Source organism: Miniopterus schreibersii, assembly GCF_964146895.1.
Source record: "Miniopterus schreibersii genome assembly, chromosome: 11".
Lineage (NCBI taxonomy): Eukaryota > Metazoa > Chordata > Mammalia > Chiroptera > Miniopteridae > Miniopterus > Miniopterus schreibersii.
Genome location: NC_138111.1, coordinates 27817925 through 27836897, shown reverse-complemented (window position 1 = coordinate 27836897; position 18973 = coordinate 27817925). Strand labels below are relative to the sequence as shown.

At 53.0% G+C, this 18973-nt stretch overlaps 1 protein-coding gene across 2 annotated transcripts in view; it reads right to left on the bottom strand.

Moving 5' to 3' along the window:
* Window positions 1-18695, bottom strand: part of CNTFR (ciliary neurotrophic factor receptor) — a 39516-nt gene extending 20821 nt beyond the window's left edge. The window contains exons 1-2 of one of the 2 annotated variants that reach the window (XM_081152239.1): window positions 18468-18695; window positions 9208-9317 (exon numbers count right to left, since the gene is read on the bottom strand). The gene's annotated coding sequence lies outside the window, so the exon portion shown is untranslated. Of the gene's footprint in view, window positions 1-6218; window positions 6256-9207; window positions 9318-18467 lie in introns of those variants that run through there. The other variant, XM_081152240.1, reaches the window with a different exon arrangement.
* Between the last annotated feature and the right edge of the window lie 278 nt (window positions 18696-18973).

The window sequence follows — 18973 nt, the reverse complement described above, 5'->3', positions numbered from 1 at the left end:
TACTATCACTGTTTCACTGTGACACAAAGACACACTTCCACATTGAAAACAACACCCAGTATAACAAGACCGAGCTGTATAGCTGACAATGACACATGGGCGATGACAGTCACTACAATGACAAATGATACAGTGAGTGACAGTCACATACAATGACACCAACAAACAAGGCACTGATACCTGTTGACGTTGACTCATTGTGACAGTAACCTCAAAATCAAAAATGCAATGAGACTGACAGTCAAATAGAGTAACAATGACGGTGACATTCACAGTGCTATAGGAATGTTAATAAGACTCAGTAACAGTCTCCAGTAATACTGGCACCATGGAGGCTGACAATCATCAGCAGTGACAATGACAGATACAAGTGACAGGCTCCAGATTAGGAACCTTGGTTACCGAGGGTCTGAGTCTGGCTTAGGATCCAGGACCTCAGATCCCTCTTGCTGTCAGTGGTGTTTGGGGTGGTGTCTGGCCAGAGATAACCTCTGGCCAGAGACAGTACTCTGGCCCCCAATTCTTGTCTTGCTTATAGGAATGAATTCAAACAAGAGACAACAAATGGCAGCAAAAGCAGGCGAGGATTTATTTGTAGGAAAGAAATACACTCAGATAGAACCTGAGCAGGCAACTCAGCCAGCCAAAACCAAACCGAGTGCCCCAATATTTGGAAGTTTAGAGGATTTATACCCCTAGGTTGGACTATCCCTAGGCAAGGAGCAAGTCATCCCCTCCCTCATATCTCAAAAAGATATATCTTCAAACTACAATGCTTCTTCACCTAGGTGTTACGCACCAGTTAGGGGCTCTGAATCTTTCTTCCTCACATAGGGGCCTGCCACCTCCATTGTCTATTTTTAATTTGTCGTGTCTCACACATACTTCCTCCAAGCCCCAGCTGCCTCTCCCAGTTCATATCTTTCTATCTGCCTACTCTAACATTGCCAGCCCCAGCAAGGTTTCAGTTGCCCTGCGGCCCCCACCCTTAGCCCCTGCCCAGCTGAAGGCAGAACCTGAGGAAGGGGAAGTGTGAGTTCTGGAAAGCCTCTATTCATCTCTGCAGAAGCAGACAGTTCAGGTTATACAAGCCCAACATGGGAGGTTCTGAGCACCACTGACCATGGCCCAGTTCTAACTGTGTATTTGTTGATGTGCCACAAACTGTGTTCTGAGCTTCAGGGTGGCGTTGGTTGGCATGGTGTGCTTATGTTCAGATAGGCTCAATCTGGCCTGGACAATGAATGAGCAGGGAGGCCTCATGTGGTGGTGCCTCCAAGAAATTGAGATCCTGTGAAGCTGACTGGCCTGGACTCCACCTCTCCCCCGGCCCCCTGGCCCACAGCTGGGTGAGGTCAGAAATATTCATCTGATGGAGGGCAAATGACCCATGGCAGGCCCAAGGTGACATCTCCACAGCTTCCAGTCCCCCTTTGCAACTGCAGACTCCAGAATCCCTCTGTGAAAGAAAAGGCACTCTGTCCTGGGGCCTTGTTCCCTTCTGCTCTCCCCACAGCAGCCCTAGAGGGTCCGTCCTGAATGAGGCAAGAACTCAGGAGAGGACACAGCATGAACTAACTGATTCAAAGGCCAGAGAAACTCTAGAGGCCTCAGATCTAAAGATGAATTAGAGTGGAGTGAGGAAGAGACACCTACACTTGGACATGGAGAGAAAATGAGAGACAGAGCAGAGGCAGAGACAAGGACAATGACAAGGACGAGGTAGGCAGGGAGGAATAGTATTGGCCGAGGGGGAGCCTGGGAGAGACACTCCTGGCTGGTGGGAAGCTCCAGGAGGGGGAGGAGGGGCTGAGGCCAGGAGGCCTCCAGATCCCACCAGGCCTACGCAGCCTGGACAGCGTGGGCGGTGGGGGAGGGGGCAGAGGCCTGAGCTGTCCAGAGGCTGGAGGGCTGGGGGCAGGCCATGGAGGGAGGCCTGGACCCTGGCAGCTGGCCTGCAGGCTCCCCACCAGGGAGGGGGTGGGACCGGGTCAGGGGCCAGCTTCTGGGCTGGGGCGCTGGCCATGGGGTAGGCTCCCACTCCCTGTGGTGTCTCTCTCTCCTGTGTGAGTCTCTTGTCTCTGGCTCTTTCTCCTTTCACTCTGGATCCAGACCTGGCCTTCTTCTCGGCTCTCAGTACCCCTACCCCAGGGAGCATAGGACTCAGAAGCTATGCCTGGGTTCAGGATTCAAGCCTTATCTACTTCTTGGGCTACCACAACCCCACACACTCCTCGGGCAAACCCCAGTGCTCAGGAGAAATGATCCCACTCAAACATAGGTCCCCTCCTCCCCACACAGAAGAGGGCAGGAGAAGTTGAGCATCAGTGGGGGGGCCAGGAGGGAGGCAGAGGGAGCAGTCCCCCAGCTCCAGCCCTTGGCTGAGGTTGTGGTAAAGGAGGCAGCCTGATGTGAGTGAGTTGGGGGGTGGGTATCTGCACCTGCTATTGTGACCTCTGCAGCCGGAGATGCGGTCGGGGGGGTGGGGCAAGATTCCAATGGATTTTGGCAGCAGACTGGACTCTGAGTGCTCAAACCACCCACCCCCAGCCTCTTGCACCATGGGGACCCTGAGATCAGCATGTGCATGCCCTGCTGCACGTGTGTGTGGGTGTGTTGTGGGGGAAACCTGGGGTCCTCCCATGATGAGCCTGGATAGGTAGCTGGGAGGTGTCCTGAGAAGGTGGGAATCTGAATCCCACCAGCCTGTGCCCACATGTGGAGCTCCACTCCAGGTGGGGGCTGCCTGGTGACCTGGGCACGGGCTCGTAGATACACATATATGTGGGCTTGTGTTTAAGCAGTCCTCTAGGTGCAAAAGATCCGGGCTTTCTCCCTCAAAAGTCAACTGGTCCAGCTCCCTGCCTCTCAGATAGGGAGCAGGAAGAGACAGATAAGTTCTTATCCTCTCTCTGGGCACATGGCTCTGGATGGCTACACGGAACCTGAGGCACAAGCACCAAATCCCCCATCCTCTAACCCCAGTCCAGAGTCCCTTCTGGCTTCTAGAAAAATGAGGAGGACCTCTCTACCTAGAAAAGGCCCACACACCAGTCAGGTTAATTCTGTGGAGAGTAGGAGCTGCTCCTCTTGGAGGGACAGAATGCTGCAGCAGAAGGTTAGACAGCCAGAAGAACTCCATGAAAGGTGGGGGGTGGGCAGAGCAATGGTGCTGAATGAGGCTTCTCTTAGCTGATGGGGAAAGGGCTCAAAGCAGATGAGGCAGGGGCATGATGGAGGCTGTAGGGCCTTCCATGGAGACAGAAGAATGGACAGAATAGCTTTCCAGACTTGGGGGCTGGGACAAAGACCTATTTGCCTCAGCATCTCCCACTACACCCCACCCCTGGCCCCATCACTGCTATGAGGCAGACACATACTCAAATGCATACACAGAAGCTTATGCTTGTAAGCTTGCATACATGTATACACACACACACAAGGGCTGAGGAGGCAGTGCATGTGAAGCATTGGTTTGTAACAAAAAGAACTGAAGATGGTCTTTCTGACAGAACCAGAGTTGATGTGGCGGTGGGGGACGGGGGACAGAAACTTTGACTGTCTTCGTGTAACAGTGTCCTGTTCTCCCACCCCCCTAACATGCACGTACACTGCACACACTATGAGGAAGCTTCTAGTCTGCTGGGCAAAAGCAAGCCATCCTTTCTCCCCCTTACTCCCCTCCTCACAGTGGGGAAGCCAGAGCAATCTGTTTCTGATGGGTAAACACAGGCATGAGTACATGCACACACATGCTCACACACACACCAGCGATTCAGGGTCAAACAGCACCCAGTGCTCACTTCACCCTGAGTCCCAGCAGCAGCACACACTTGGGCTCTCACAACCACCTGGCAGACCTCCCCAAAACCCCACCTCAACATACACACAGCCAGAGCTTCTAAGACACACCCAAAAGCCTCTTGCAGACACTGGCACTCAGAATCTACCATCATGGCCACACATCACGGCCTCCCACATGGACACCCGCTGCCACAGCCTCACACACGCTGGTGTGCGTGCACACACACATTACAGTCACACACACAAACTCTTTCACATGTGCTCACTCCGAACAGTGATGGTCTCACATATGGACACCATCACACACTCAGAACAGTCGATCTTCCACACAGATATTGTCGCACCTCCAGAAACTCAGAGCCCCCAGTCACTCTCAGCCTCTCACATCCCTACACCCAGCAGTGGGAAATACACAGATACACACTCAGAATAGTGACTCTATTCTGGGACCTTGGGTTGCCCAGGCGATGCTTGAGGGGTGAGGGGTAAAGCTCAGGGTAGCCTAAGGCAGGAAGGAAAAGGGAAGAACGTCATTGGTCCCTAAAAAGTAAGGAAATAGATGATTATTCCCTATGCCAGCAATTTTCAACCTTTTTCATCTCATGGCACTCATAAACTAATTACTAAAATTCTGTGGCACACCCAAAAATATATTTTTTTACCATCTGACAAAAAAATAGGTACACTTTTGATTCATTCACATTGGATGGCTATTGTTGGGTTGGCTGTTGTCATTTTTTAATCTGAAAATCTAAGGGGGGAAAAAGTCAGTGTCTCTGACCAAACAGTCAGGCATTGCATGTTTTAAAAATTATTTCAGCACACCGAGTGTGCCTGCCACGGCACACCAGTTGAAAACTGCTGCCCTAGGCAGCTACTTCCTCCCCTAACCCCACTTTCACCAGTATCTGGAAGTGAGGGGACCTCCACGCCAGACAGGAGGGGTGAAGAAGCCCAGGGTAAAAAGATGGTGGCAATGGTAGGAGCAGGAGCCAGAAAACCCCAGAAGCCAGCTTACTCCCCAAGCCCCTACTGTCTCCCTTTCTCACCCTCTCTTCTCTAGGATGAGGATCAGCAGCAGCTCTCAGCCTAGCTCTCTGCTGTGTGATCCCAGGCCTCTTCAAACAGATCTCAGAAGGAAGGGGATTGGGGGGGACTTGAAGAGATTAACCAAAGAACATATATGCATATATGCATAGCCCTTGGACACAGACAATAATGTGGTGAAGTCCTGGGGGCTGGGGGCTGGGTGGAGGGGGTCAAAGGAGGGGAAAGGGGGATATCTGTAACAGTGTCAACAATTTTTTTAAAAAGCTCTATGCCCACAACTGTCTATAATGTACCAAATGTCAGGCCTGGCTGCAGGAGGGGAAGGAGAAAGAGATGGGACCTCAACCTCAACCCCCAGCCAAAGCACTGTCATCACTATCAGGCCCAAAGAGAGATGGGGATAGTACTGGCCAAACTGGTACTCCCCTAAGTAACCACTGAGGACAAGAATCCTAAAGTGTCCTTGGACCCTGCCCCCCCCTTACCCCCCCTCCCCCATCACAAGAAAGGACACCATGTGTCTGTCCAGACAGAATGAAATCCAGGCTGTGCTGGCTAGGCCCCAACCAGGGAATAATTGGAAATGCTGTTGACATTCTCACCACTTGCCACTCCAGGTGTAGCTTGGACCCTGACTCCCCATCCTAAAGGGAGCCTGATAGGGCTCCACAGAAGCCAGGCAGGGGAGCTAACACCAGGCAACAGGACCTAAGGAAAACAGGCAGGGCAATCCCATAAAGCCAGGTAATAGAGACCTGTGGAAAGCAGGCAATAGGAACAAAAGAAATCAGGCAGTAGGGTCTAGGGAAACCAGGTGACAGGGCCCAAAAGAACACAGACTGTGGGGGCCAAATGAAACCAAGCAGTGGGGACTAAAGTTAGCTAGGAGGTGGGAACAAATGAAGTCAGGCAAGAGGCCCACAGGATGTGAGAAAAGAAAGGTATCAGGAGCTCATCCCCTCTGTCTAGATGTCACCCCCACACCCTGGGCCTCTTTCTCAGTAGCCCCCTTCCCACTCAAGTGGTGGTCCCCTCCCCCAGGCCAATGGACACAGTCAGAGCCCCCTCCTCTCTCAGAGGCCTGGTCCGGTTGCAGCCAGCGGGCCCCCGGCCCCATCCCTGAGACCTCAGGAAGTCCCAGTCCCTCCCACCGGCTGCAGAGGCAGGGGGGCGTTGAGGGGAGAAAGAGAAGAGAAGAGAGACAGCTTGGCAGGGGGAGCGCGGGGAGCAGCCGCGGGGGGCGGGGGCCGAAGAAGGAGCGGGAAGCGCCGCGGCGGGCTGGCTGGCGAGCGCCGGCGGGGGCGTCTCGGCGGCGGCAGCGGAGGTGGCAAGTTCTGCGGCCCTGTGGCCGCGCGGCCACTGACCTGTGTCCCCACGCAGGCGCCCCGTCGGTGCCTCCGGCGCTCCGTGGGTCCGCCAGGCCGCCCGCGGGCATCGGCCCCCGGGCTCGGGGCTCCCGCCCCGCGGCCTGGGAGGCAGAAGCCGCCCCCCTCCCGAGAGTCCCGCGGGCGGGCGAGGGGCTGCGCGGAGCTGCGAGCGAGCGAGCGAGCCGGGCGGCAAGCGGCCGGGAGGAGGGGAGGATGGAGCGCGCTGGGAGCGAACGGGCGAGCGAGCCCAGCGAGCGGAGAGAGCGAGTGAGCGACGGCAGGCAGTGAGGTCATCCTTTGAATCTAATTGTCTGAGTCAGGAGGAGATGTGGCACTTGATGCAGTGAGAGGGGAGGGGGAAGGCACCCTCCAGGCTCCGGGCTGGGGGGGGGGGCTCTTCAAATCCAGGGGCAGCCGGGCCTCCGGGACCCCGCCCAAGGCGAAGTTGCCTCAGGCCAACTCCGACAGACCCCAGCGGGTCTCAGGACTGACCTCGGCTGCCAGGGGCAATCAGTAAGCCCCGACTGTGGCATCCAGTCCCACATCACCCCCTTCCTACTCTCTGGGGGTGATGGTGACCCCCTCCCAGGCCCAGGTCACCTCCCTGCATTTCTGAGGCAGTGGGAGAGCCCCAAACCACCTCAGCTCCTATTCCTGCCCTCTGAAGATAAAGGGGGAACTTCAACTAGCCTTCCAAGATACCCTTCGTGCATTCAGGGGCATGGAGTCTCCAGTTCTATTCCCCAAGTTACTTCTTGCACTGGAAATTTGGGGGAATCTGAACTTTGAACCCCAGCTCCCCTCTGAAAATAATAGTGCAATGTCACCCAGTTCTCCAGCTATTGCAATTTTATGGAGGCATGAGGACCCCCACCAGACCCCGAAGTCTCCCTATTCTGCATGCCCAACCTTTCAGGCAGGGGCTGCCCAGGGAACCAAGCTGCTCATGTTGGGGGGGGCTAGACCCAGCTGGCCCCTGGGCCTGTTAGGTGTGCACACCCAGGCGTGCACACATGCACACATGCACACATGTGCACATACGCATAGTGGGGGGGCACCAAGCAGCTGGGGATGCTCACACCAAGGGCCACACACCCCTCCCCTCGCCCCCATGGGGGAGGGGTGATAAATATTTCAGGGGCTTTTAGCTCTGAAGGGGCTGAAGCTGGGGGAGGGAGGGGGATCCACAATGCCTGATTAATGGGGTTACGGGCTTGGATCAATCCGTCCACCCGCTGCTCCCTCCTTCCCCTCCTCCCTCCCTCTGCCTAATGCGCTTTATCAGGAGACGCTTTTCTGACTTGGCAGCGTTGGGTGTTTTAAATAGACCCATTTAGAGCAGGGGTTTGGGGAGAAAGGAAAGGGGGGAAGGGAGAGAGATTGAGACAGGCTGGGAGACAGAGACAAATCAGGAGAGAGACAAGCTCCAGAAGAGAGAGACTGAAAGACAGAAGGAGATTCAGAGGCATGGAGATAAGAGACTGAGGATGAGACTCCCACAGAGGCTGAAATGGCGGGGGTGGGAGGGGGGTGGGGGTGATGGGAGGCCAAAGGAAAGCCAAGGGGTCCAGGAGCAGAAATAAAAAATAAATAGACAGATACACAGAGAGGAAAGGAGCCACTGGCAGTGGGAGAAACCCAGAGAGAGGCTCTCTGCAAGGGCTGAGTGCTAGCCTGGGAGACAGTAGATATCTTTTATTTCCAAAAACAGTTTTTCATCCACTTTGTTAAATTAAAAAGCTGTTTTTAAAGTGTAGCTGGAGGTGCTGCTGGGGGAGGGTGGACAGAACTGCCAAGTCCTCCTTCCAGCCTCCTCAGCCTTCACTGAAGCTACCTCAGCCTTATCCCCCCCCCCCCATGTTCTCCAGCTCCCCTGCTCTTTTTGATCCTCTGTGATCCCTGGGGACAGGGTCAGGGCATCTGAGCTACTGTTCATTGGCAGGAAGTCCTTTCTGCTATCTGGCTTCAGTCCCTCCTGCTGCAGGGAGCCCATTCTCTTGCCTGACCACTAACCTGCTTTTCTTTAGCTCCTATTCTAGCTCCCTAAGGTGTTCCCAAATTAAGGGGAGGATTATGTGCCCTCACAACTCAGTAGCTCACTTTCCCAACAAGCCATCAGACTCCCCCCAGGTGTGTCCCCTATAAATATTTATTATCTACTAATAAATCTGAACTTCTATCAGATATTCCATGTCCTTTGGTCCTCTGGGAACAGTGAAGATGGAAGTTTAACTCTCTACAGCCCTCTGGAGCCTCCCTTCCTCCTCTTCACAACCCCAACTCCATTTTAAGTCTCTTTAAAGGCCATGTGTCAGCCTGGGATACCCTACCCGACTATGAACAACACCCCAGTCCTAGTTCAAATGGGTAAGTCCCCACCACTCCCGGGGCCAGGAAAATGGCCAGTCTGTTTGGAAGCTGGGATGAAAAGCCCGGCTGGCCTTTGTGGGCTTCTGGCGGGTTTTGGACAATAGGCCCTTCCGTTCCGCTTCAGCGCCTCAATTCCTTGGACAACCCCACCCCCGGGCTGCCAATCCAGGGGCCTCGCCTGTACTGAATGAAAGGCAGGAAGAGTTAGGCTCAACCCTACGACTGGCCCCAGAAGATTTTGGACTTTCTGACCCCCCATCCCATCTCCTTTAAACCCAGCTGCTTCCCCAATCAAGCCAGAGAGATGCTTTGGGGGCAGAAAGGGAGCCTGACAACGAGACAAAAACATACTCCCACATCCGGGATTCAGTCCTCTCATGCAGAACCCAGTTTTCTGACCTGGCTGTGCTCTTGCTTGTATGACTGTGGGTAAGTCTCTCCCCCTTTACAGACCTGTTACGAGAGCATGAAAGGCTTCAGGAGGAAGAAGACAGGGGGAAAGAAGAAAGGGATCTCAGGCCCTCCTTCACTCACGGCCCCAGACCTACAGCTCCACCCACCATATCTGCTTGATGCCCTGAGACTGACCTGCCTCGCCTGGGTTCCCAGCACATACCTCTTCACCACTGGCCGCACACCGAGCACATCAATGTCCTCCTCCTCCAGACCAAACTCTTTCTGAGACTTCCAAAACCAAGGGGGCGGATGATGTGACAAGGCTGAATTCTAGAAGGGCAAAGGGCACAAATCAGAGGTCACAGAGAAGCCACAAGCCTTACTCCAACTCAGCTTGTTCTATATGCACAACCCCACTGTAAGAACAGGAGACTGGGGCAGGCAGCAGAGAAGCATCCAGAAGAAAAAAAGTTGGGAGTAGTCCAAACTCCATCTGGCACCCCTTGCTGACTTCAGGTTCTGAACCACGGGGGCAAAGGGAGGCCAGAAGCAAGTGGCTGACACTACATACAGATGTACACTCATTCTCACCCACAGATAATCCATAACCTCCACACAACCAGTTCACAGACACAAGTACCTCCATATCACATACATTCTCACATGCATACGACACGGAGACACATGGTCACTGGAAGGGCATACACACTCACCGTCTCACTATCCTCTTCCTCTGCCTTGTCATCACTCTGATTTATTGAGCATCTTTTATGTGCCAGGAACTGTGTTAGGCACTTTTTATGCATTATCTCATTTAATTTTTTTGACTTCTCTATGAGGCAGATTCTAGTACTATTCACATTTGACAGTTGAAAAAATTTGATATTCAGGGAGGTTAAGTAACTTGTCCAAGACCACATAGCTGGTTAGTTCCAGAACACAGATTTAAGTCTTCACTCCAAAGCCTTTCTGCTATACCAGTTTGCCTCTGGAGATCTCTCTCTTACCTGCACAGTGCCTTTCCAATAATAGTACAGTTAACAGCTAGCACTTGTTCAGGATCCTTGATGAGTACTTAACATACATTTTTGCACTGAATCATCAAAACAACCTTTGAAGGTAATCCTGTTTACATTTCACAGATGAAGAAACTGAGGATCAGAGAACAAAATCACCTCGCCCAAAGTTGCACAACTGATAGTTGGCAAGGGAGCTGGCATTGTACTCAGGACTATCTTGAAAGCCACTAATGCTTCCATAGGCTCCAGTCACTTAACAGGGACCCCTCACCTTCTACAAGACCCCTGGAGATCCTCAGAGTCCAAAAGCCCTTCTTTTCCAAAAACTGGTCCCAAAGGTATGACCAGATGCCTAAACACATCCTCATGAGCCCAGCCAGTGTGCCTCAGTGGTTGAGTGTCAACCCATAAACCAGGAGGTCACAGTTCGATTCCCAGTCAGGGCACATCCGAGTTGCAGGCTATATCCCCAGTAGGGGGTGTGCAAGAGGCAGCCAACCAATGATTCTCTCCCTCTCCCTTCCTCTCTCTGAAATCAGTAATAAAATAAACTAAACACATACTCATGAGAAAGGGACTCTGTGTCATCCAACTCTGCCCAGAGATTCAGAGAAACCACCAACTAGATAGAAATGGCCAGAAACTAAAACAAGGTGTTAGAGACAGGCTGGCTGGTCGTAACAAATACAGACACATCAAGAGATAGGCCCAAAGAGAGGGAGGCAGAGAGGAAGGCAGAGACAAAAAGACACACATCAGGCCAAAGAATGACAGGGACAGTCAGAAAAAAGACAAAAGAGGGAGAGCAGGGTACAGGCGGACATGAAAAAATGCAGACAGAAACACACCAACATACACAGACACAAAGACACATATAGAGCCATCCAACCTTCACAAGAAAAAAACTGTGAAAGCAAACTCAGGCTGTGTGTGGCGAGTGTGTGTTGGGGGGAGCATGCAGAGTCTGTATCGCTACGCAGATTACACCAGCTGCTTCCAGCAATTTCATCTGATTAATAATAAATGCCCCATAATTACAGCTGCTCCTCCAGCCCTTCTTCCTGTTTTTTGTCAGCTGCCGCCAGGCCAGCCCTCTGTGGACCCCATGGCCCCCTCCATCCTCACCTTCTGCCTTCTAGGAGGCTGAGAGGACAGGAGCTGATGGAGGAGGCCAGGCTCCCAATGTAAGGGGGATACCCACCTCTCAATCTTGGATGAATGCCTTCTGCCTCGAAGCAAAAGGTCGTCTCCCTTAGGTCTCACTGAGAACTCTCTCTCTACCTTCGGTATAACCTATCACCCTTAATACAATCTGGTCTAGGGGCCCTAGTCTGGGATGCAGAGAGATGAATACTGAACTTTCCTTGCCCACTCTTTATCACTCACTAGCTGAAAGAAGTCTCCATTCACAAACTTCCCCAGCCTTGGAACCCCACAGGCTCAGAGGAGGAAGGGACCAGGACACGGGTCCCCACCTTATCATTCCAACCCAGGCAGCCCCAGAGTATGCCCACTTGTGTAGTGTCCTCATGCTCTGGACACTCGGGGGCTCCGCCTCCCATTCCTGAGCCCCCCTCTCCCCACCCAGGTCCACCTCTTTCCAGGCCTCCCACCCTAGCTCTCCAAGGCAGCTCTATCAGAATCAGCTGTGGGTTTGTGCTGATCTGTTTCTAATCGCTGGGGCCTGGTTCACGCTTGCCCCCCCACCCCACCCAATATTGATTCCATTATTTGGAGAGTCATTGACGTCAGGGGTCTGGATGGATGCCAAAAGAGCCCTTTCTCCAGGCCTGGGCCAGGGCCCAGCCCCACAGTCCCCCATCCCATGATTTCACAAAGGGGCCCAGAAAGGTCAGCTCAAGGACCAAGGTCACAGGGCATCTGCCTCCAGAGCCTGAGCTTTTTTTCCCTTTTTGGGACCACTGTGTAGCTCCATTCTCCAGGGGAGAGGGGCTACACAGAGGCCTGGGGGTCAGAGGCCTGGGGGGACCTATAAAACAGGGTGTGCAAGAACCTCATTGGGACTTGGGCTGTAAGAGCTCTAGGAAGTAGGGATGGGGGCAGTGGCTCAGAAAAGCTTAGTTGGGCCCTGGCCATGTGGCTCAGTTGGTTGGGTATCATTCCATGCACTGAAAGGTTGCCAGTTCAATTCCTAGGAGGTGCAGGAGGCGGCTAACCCATGTTTCTCACACTGATGTTTCTCTCTCTCTCTCCCTCTCCCTCTTTCTCTAAAAATCAATTTAAAAATTTTTTTAAAAAGAAAAGTCTAGTTGGGAAAAAATTTTTTCTTTGCCACACACTTATTTTGGAACATCCTGAAGCTGGACTTGAAATGGTTATTATTGACGACTTGATTTTTATGTCTGATATCAGACGTGTCTCCTGATACATCTCAGAAGGAAATTCTCTGCAGTGTAGGATGACAAATTATCCTAAATGTTGCCATAATTTGACTAACCGGCACCACTAATTTTATAAATCTTTGTTCCATATAAAACAAAGGTTCTGCCTCCTGTGCATCTCCTCCTCATGCTGCCTCAGTTTCCCCTCTCCCAGTCTCTCCTGATTCTGTGTCTGTCTGATCAACATGCAGCCACTGCTACACCAGCCAACACTGGCAACTCCTAGGCTCTGGCTGGACAGGGTATTTTTAGGATCCGAACCCTGTGTTCTCAGACAGCTGTTAATAACCAATACAGACAGTCGGTGGTGCCCACAACAGCTTAACAACCTCAAAGCCCCGCCTCTGAGGCTCAGAGATGGGGTCCATTGCCTTGGTTTGAGTTCAAGAAACCCAGACCTAGAGAAAGGATCACACTCACAACATGAGGAAAGAAGGACTTTCCCACCTTCTGAAAAATCCTGAAGTTGAGGAGAGAACAGAGGCGACCTCCGACCTCTGCCACAAAATCAGGGTAATTGCCCTGCCCCAGTCTCCCCTAGTCCAGACCTTTTCAAGGAAGAAGCTGCCTATCCTCTACTCTCCTTCCCTAAGTACAACGAAGTCCTTCCCTTAGTCTAGCCTACAAATTACTCAGGGGTCCTTCAAGCCAAACAGAGGTGTACAACAGAGGCTGTTGGGTCTCAGCCAGAAACCCCAGGGAGTCCCATCTCCCTGTGGTCTGTCCCACTCAATGATTCATTCCTCAACGTTTATTGAGCACCTAATCCCTCTCAGGCACTATGCTGAAAATTGGTATTACAGTTCTGCCCATGAGAAGCACTCAGTCTGGTGGGAGAGAAAAATATGTATTGTTTAATCAACACAGCCCTCCTACTGTGTACCAGGTCTGCGCCAGGGGCAGGGTACCAAGGAGAACAAAGCAGACCCAGTCCCTGAGGCCCACAGAGCCCACAGGCAATTACTATGCAACCTTGCTGAGTGTTGAGGAGAAAGTATGATGGGGTCTAGTGACTGCTCGGGTCTGGAAAAACCAATCATTCCTGCAGGATTGAGGACTCTTTAGTCTGTTTCTAAACCCCAGGACCAGCCCTTGCACTGACCAGAAGTCACCACTATAATTTAACTTCAGTTCCTTCTGCTATTGCTCTAGCCCCAGCTTCTGGGAGCTGGTTCCCCACGGGCGGCAGGGTCTCTGTCCCCTCATCTGCCCCAGCTCCTCCTCCACCTCTTGCTTTCTCCAGAGCTCCTACCTCTGATGACCCCCAACCCAGCATGGCTCTGTTCTTTGGGGGCTCTCTGCCCTCTGCAGAGACAAGGGGGGGATGATGACCTCAGTGCTCTTGGCCCACAGGGACCACTTGCCTTCCCAGTTCCTCCCCACAGGAAGGCAAGAGCCCTGGTGGGTGTGGTCACTCAGGGCCACAGGAGTTTACACAGCTGATGTCCCATGGTTGGACTGGAGGAGGGGGTCAGCTCTCTCTTCTCAGCCTCCTTGCTCTCTAGGACCCCCCCTAAAAACCAGGCACACATGGTGCCCCCCCAACCCATCTGCATTTCAAAGAAAATCCGCTCCATATGTTTCCGATTCATTTACACTTCAACTCACCATGGGGGGGCAGGGAGCTGGGAGCCTTTCCTCCAAGCCCCCCACCCTCATAGGAAGGCTGGAGAGCATGTGTCCCCTTCAGGGACAGGAAGCAGTTACAGCCCAGTCATCTGAGCCTGAGGGCCAGGTCCTGATTTCCTGGGCTCCCATGGGGTGATAGTGCACCTCAGGTACCCCAAGAGCTAGGTCCCATAGTGGGAGCACATATAAAGCCCAGGCAGTGTCTCCATGGCAGATGGAGTGCTAGGGTTGGTTGCAACCTAGCCCAACACCCCCCACCCCCCACCCCCCACCCCTCAAGGATATTGTTCTTCTGAGAAGTAGAGTGGAGAACCCTGGGCATTTCCAAGGAGACAGGATAAGGGCTCAACAGGCATTCTAGGAGACATTGTGCGCTGTAACATACCTTCTCAGCCAGGGCAGAGAAGAGAGGGTGGGTTCCAACCCAGTCTCTTCCTCCAGCTACCTTCTCAGGGACTACTACATCCCTTAGAATCAGAGATTCAACACCCTTAAAGGGTTATAGGAGCCAGAGGCCTACCCCCCCCACACACACATCCCAGATAATCTTCATACCCCTTCCATGGTAAGGATGATTGGGATGGGGGAGATGTCTTGGGAGAACATGAGTCTTATCTCTCCACACCTGACCCTCTCTACCACAGAAGGGATAGACCAAAACTATTTAAGGGGATTGTGCATGAACAAGGCACATGGGAGACTCTAAGGGTACATATCATCCCTGTACCAAAAAGCTACTCAGACCTTCCTGCCAAGAGCCTAGTCTCCTTGGGGAAGTAAAGGCAGAAAGCTTTAACTGGGTCAATGTTTTTCTGGTAGGCAGTTAAGACAGACATGAACAGAGCAAGGATGATGGGCCAGGTATAGATCACTAGGGTGGAAAGCCACGGGTGCCTAGCAAAGGACAATTGTACAGTGGCACCTCATCCCCAGGGTGACCTTTTCTCCCCTAGCATATCTCTGGTTATTTGGTTTAGACCCCCTGACCTTTCCTCCCTAGAGATAACGTCTAGGCCTCAGTTGTATTTCAGCTCCAGGCCCAGAAAAGCGGGCAAGGGACACCAAGGCTGACCTCAGGACCAGCTGCACTGAATAATGACCCCCTGCCCCAGCACTGACCAATCAATCAGTGGAGACCCCAACCTTGAAAGGAATCTTCTATTGAGATCCTCTGTTGGGACCTCCCCTAAGATTTCCACCCTTAAAAGCTTTTAGGAGGGAGGACCCAGTGCACTCTCTCTCAGGAGCACACAGGCACATTTCCCTTCCTCCTCCCCCTCCCCCAAAGCTTGTCACCTTTACCTTCCTCACTTCTAAGCTCCAAGGGCCCCTCCTTTGCCTCTATAACTTGGTTCTGAAACCAATTTCTTCTACAAACTGCTCCTTCTACCTCTGTGATTTTTCTACATAAATGTTCTTATAGTTTGAATCTTGGCTCTGAATTCTTCCCTAGCCAGAACTCAAGTACTGAGGCTTCAGTACCCAGGTCGGGTCTGACCCCACCAGTCTAACACCTGCTGCCAGGCTGCTGGCACCACCCTCTCCATCAGCTCGTTTCCCAAGTGAGGCATGTGACCACACATGTATCCCTGCCCCCTCCCTACCCCACCTTTGGAGGGGACACATCTTGTAGCAGTTTCTGTTCCTCACCCCAACTGCTCTGATAGACACAATAAACCAAAAGAAAGCATGGGTGTATTTGAATATGAGTTCTAAATTCCACTGAGAGTGTGAAACCACAGTCCCAGTGTGCGTTTGAATGTTTGAGCCCCAGGATAAAAGTGTAACTGGGTGTGATTCTAAGTGTGAACTCCAAGGCCCCCATGTGAATATGAAAGCTTGAAGATGGAAGCATGACTCTGAATATAAGCGCTAGGGCCCTAGTCGGGGTGAGTTTACTGTAATCGCCAGTGATGTCAGTCTGAGTGTGAACTTTAAGATGGAAGTATAGGTTTGAGTGTGAACCCAGGTCACAGTGTGCATCTGACACTAAGCCCCAGGACTAAAGTGTGAGTTCCAGGATTACCATACAAGTCAGTATAAATATACATTAGAATCCTAGAGTGTGTGAGCCCCTAGTCTTTTTTTTTGTAGTAATTTTTTTATTGTTGACAGTATTACAAATGTCCCCCATTTCCCCCCCCTCCACCTAGCCCCTGCCCCACCCCAGGCCTTCACCACACTATTGTCTGTGTCCACAGGCTTTGTATATATGCATATAAACTCTTTGGTCAATTTCTTCCTGTCCCGCCTCCCCTCTGAGACCTGTCAGTCTGTTCCATGCGTCCATGCCTCTGGACCTATTTTTTTCATCAGTTTATTTTTTCCCTTAGATTCTACATATAAGTGAGATCATGTGATATTTGTCTTTCTCTGACTAGCTTATTTTGCTTAGCATAATAATCTCCAGGTCCATCCATGCTGTTGCAAAGAGTAAGAGATCCTTCTTTTTTACTGCTGCATAGTATACCATTGTGTAAATATACCACAGCTTTTTTTATCAACTCATCTACTGATGGGCACTTGGGCTATTTCCAGATCTTAGCTATTGTAAATAACACTGAGCCCCTAGTTTTAATTTGACTCTGAATATGAGCCCCAGGATGTGTGAATGGAATAAGCTCCAGGGTTTTAGCATGAGTCCAGTTGTGAGCCCTAGGACCCCAGTGAGATTCTGAGTGTGGGCTCTAGGTCTCAATATGAGTCTGTGAGCCAAGTCAGGATAGAAATGTGAATCTAAGTGTAAGTCTAGAGTCCCCGTGTGAGTCTGACTGTAAACTCCAGGACTGAAGTGTATAGCTGAATATGAACCCCAGAATGTAAGTGTGAATCTGAGTGTGAGTCCCATTGTCCTGGTGTAATTCTGAGTGTGAGCCATGTGCATATAAGTGTCCCAGTGTGAATCTAAGTATAAATTCCAGAACCCCAAAAAGTCTTGAATGTGAACTTTAAATTCCTAGTCTTTGGATAAAGCTAGGGTCCCAGATGGAGTATTAACCCAGATGGAGTGTGAACCTTAGTTCCATGTCACCAATCCTGCCCAGGAGTCCCAAGAACGAGTCCAGAGGATTTGCCTGGGGTTTGGTAGTAGAGACAGGGAGGCATAGTTGATTGAGACACAGAGGCCCCTCCACCCCCACCCCCCAGCTCAGGCTAGCCCTACAACCATAGGACTATCCAATTGTTGGAGCCCCATCCCCACACATGCAAAGGTATGCCATCACACCCAGAATCAGACACAAAAATATGCTCAGTGTTTCAGAGTCCCTGGACGTACATCAATTATAGATGCACAAACACACCAAGCGTTTCAGACTCCCACCACCTCATTGATTACAGCCACACGAACACCCCCAGTGACACAGACACAATTATAGCAAATATTACAGGCAAAACAACTAATGTTACAGACTCACTCCTAAACAGGCATGCAGACACACACCCAGCGTTTCAGACAAGCTGCCAGCCACACAGACACACACAGAGGCTTCTCAAAGAGAGACTAGTCGGAAAGAGAAAGAAAATCCTGAATTTTCAACAAGGCGTGAAATAGTCCTGCCTGCCTGAAGCTACTGAAGGGGGGAGGGGGCCAAGGGAGCGAGCAGCGCCAGAGCTAGACGCAGGAGGAGAGGCTCCAGAGAGGAGGAGAGCTGTCCGTCTGGTGACCTCCCTGCGGCCCAGCCCCCACGCACGAGAGACACACTACTCTGAACAACACAGGGACACTCAGGCCAGCTCCCACAGAGCCGCACTGGAGGAGACACACACCGACGGACTCACAAAGAGATGGGTATACACCACAAGCGGACTCTGACAGACACGCAACACTGGAGGACTTACAAAGAGACACTGGAGGAGACCCACTACGTGGAGAGACATCCAGGCATACTCACGAGGAAACCAGAGAGAGGCTCATGCCGACACACACACACACACACACACACACACACACACACACACACACACGGATTCACACGGACACACAGACATTGGCGGGCGCGTCTTTTCACACCCCTGGGCGCTCTGAAGTCCAGATTTCTGCGGGAGAAGGAAGCCGCCTCCGGGCGCGCGGGGGTCACTGCGACCCCCGCTCAGGAATTTTCCCAGACCCCGCGCGCGCTGCTGAGGGGTGAGGGAGAACAGGAACGCTAGGACAATCCGCCCCGGCCACCTCCCCCAAGCCGATTGTCCGCCCCCACTACCACCACGCCCAACCCCCCGGCTTGCCGGGACGTGGGGGCCTCTTCTCCTGCGCCCCAGCCCCCGAGTTTGCGGGCAAAGTTTCCTGTGAACTTTCCTGTCTCCCCCACACCCGTCTGCGGTCCCACGCGTGTTGTTCCCTCTTCCCGCGCGCACGAGGGCCGCGGGTCTTTCGGTCAGCGCTAGGGTTTGAGGGTTCGGCCGCGCTCGATCCGCCGCGGGGTACTCACCGCGCCCTCGGACAGCCGCGGCTCCAAGCCTAGTCCTCCTATCGCCCCAGGCAGGGAGCGAGGCAGGGAGCGCGGAGCTAACACCGCTGCCGGATCCTGCCGCCGATCCCTGCGCCGCGCCGGCTGGAGCCCCGCCGCCGCCGCCCGCTCTGCACCGGCTCCTCCGCGCTCGGCGGCTTTAACCCCCCCATCCTCCTCCCTCCCTCGCGCTCTCCCTCCCTCCTTCCTTCGCCCATGTGACCGCGGGCGCCCGCTCGGCCGCGCGCGCCCTCGCTCCCCTCCCCCTCCTGCCTTGTCTCCCCGCGCCTCCGCGGCTCCGCGCCACGACCCCCTCCCGGCCACAGCCCCCGCGCGCCCCCGCCCTGGCCCGCTCCGGTGCCTGGCACGCGCAGCCCTGTCGCGCGGGCACACTCACCCCGCGCGGGCCTGTGAGCCCCCCTCCCGGTCGCCTGGAGCTGGCACGCGCCACCCCCACCCCGCTGACACACTCGCCCGCACTGGCGTGC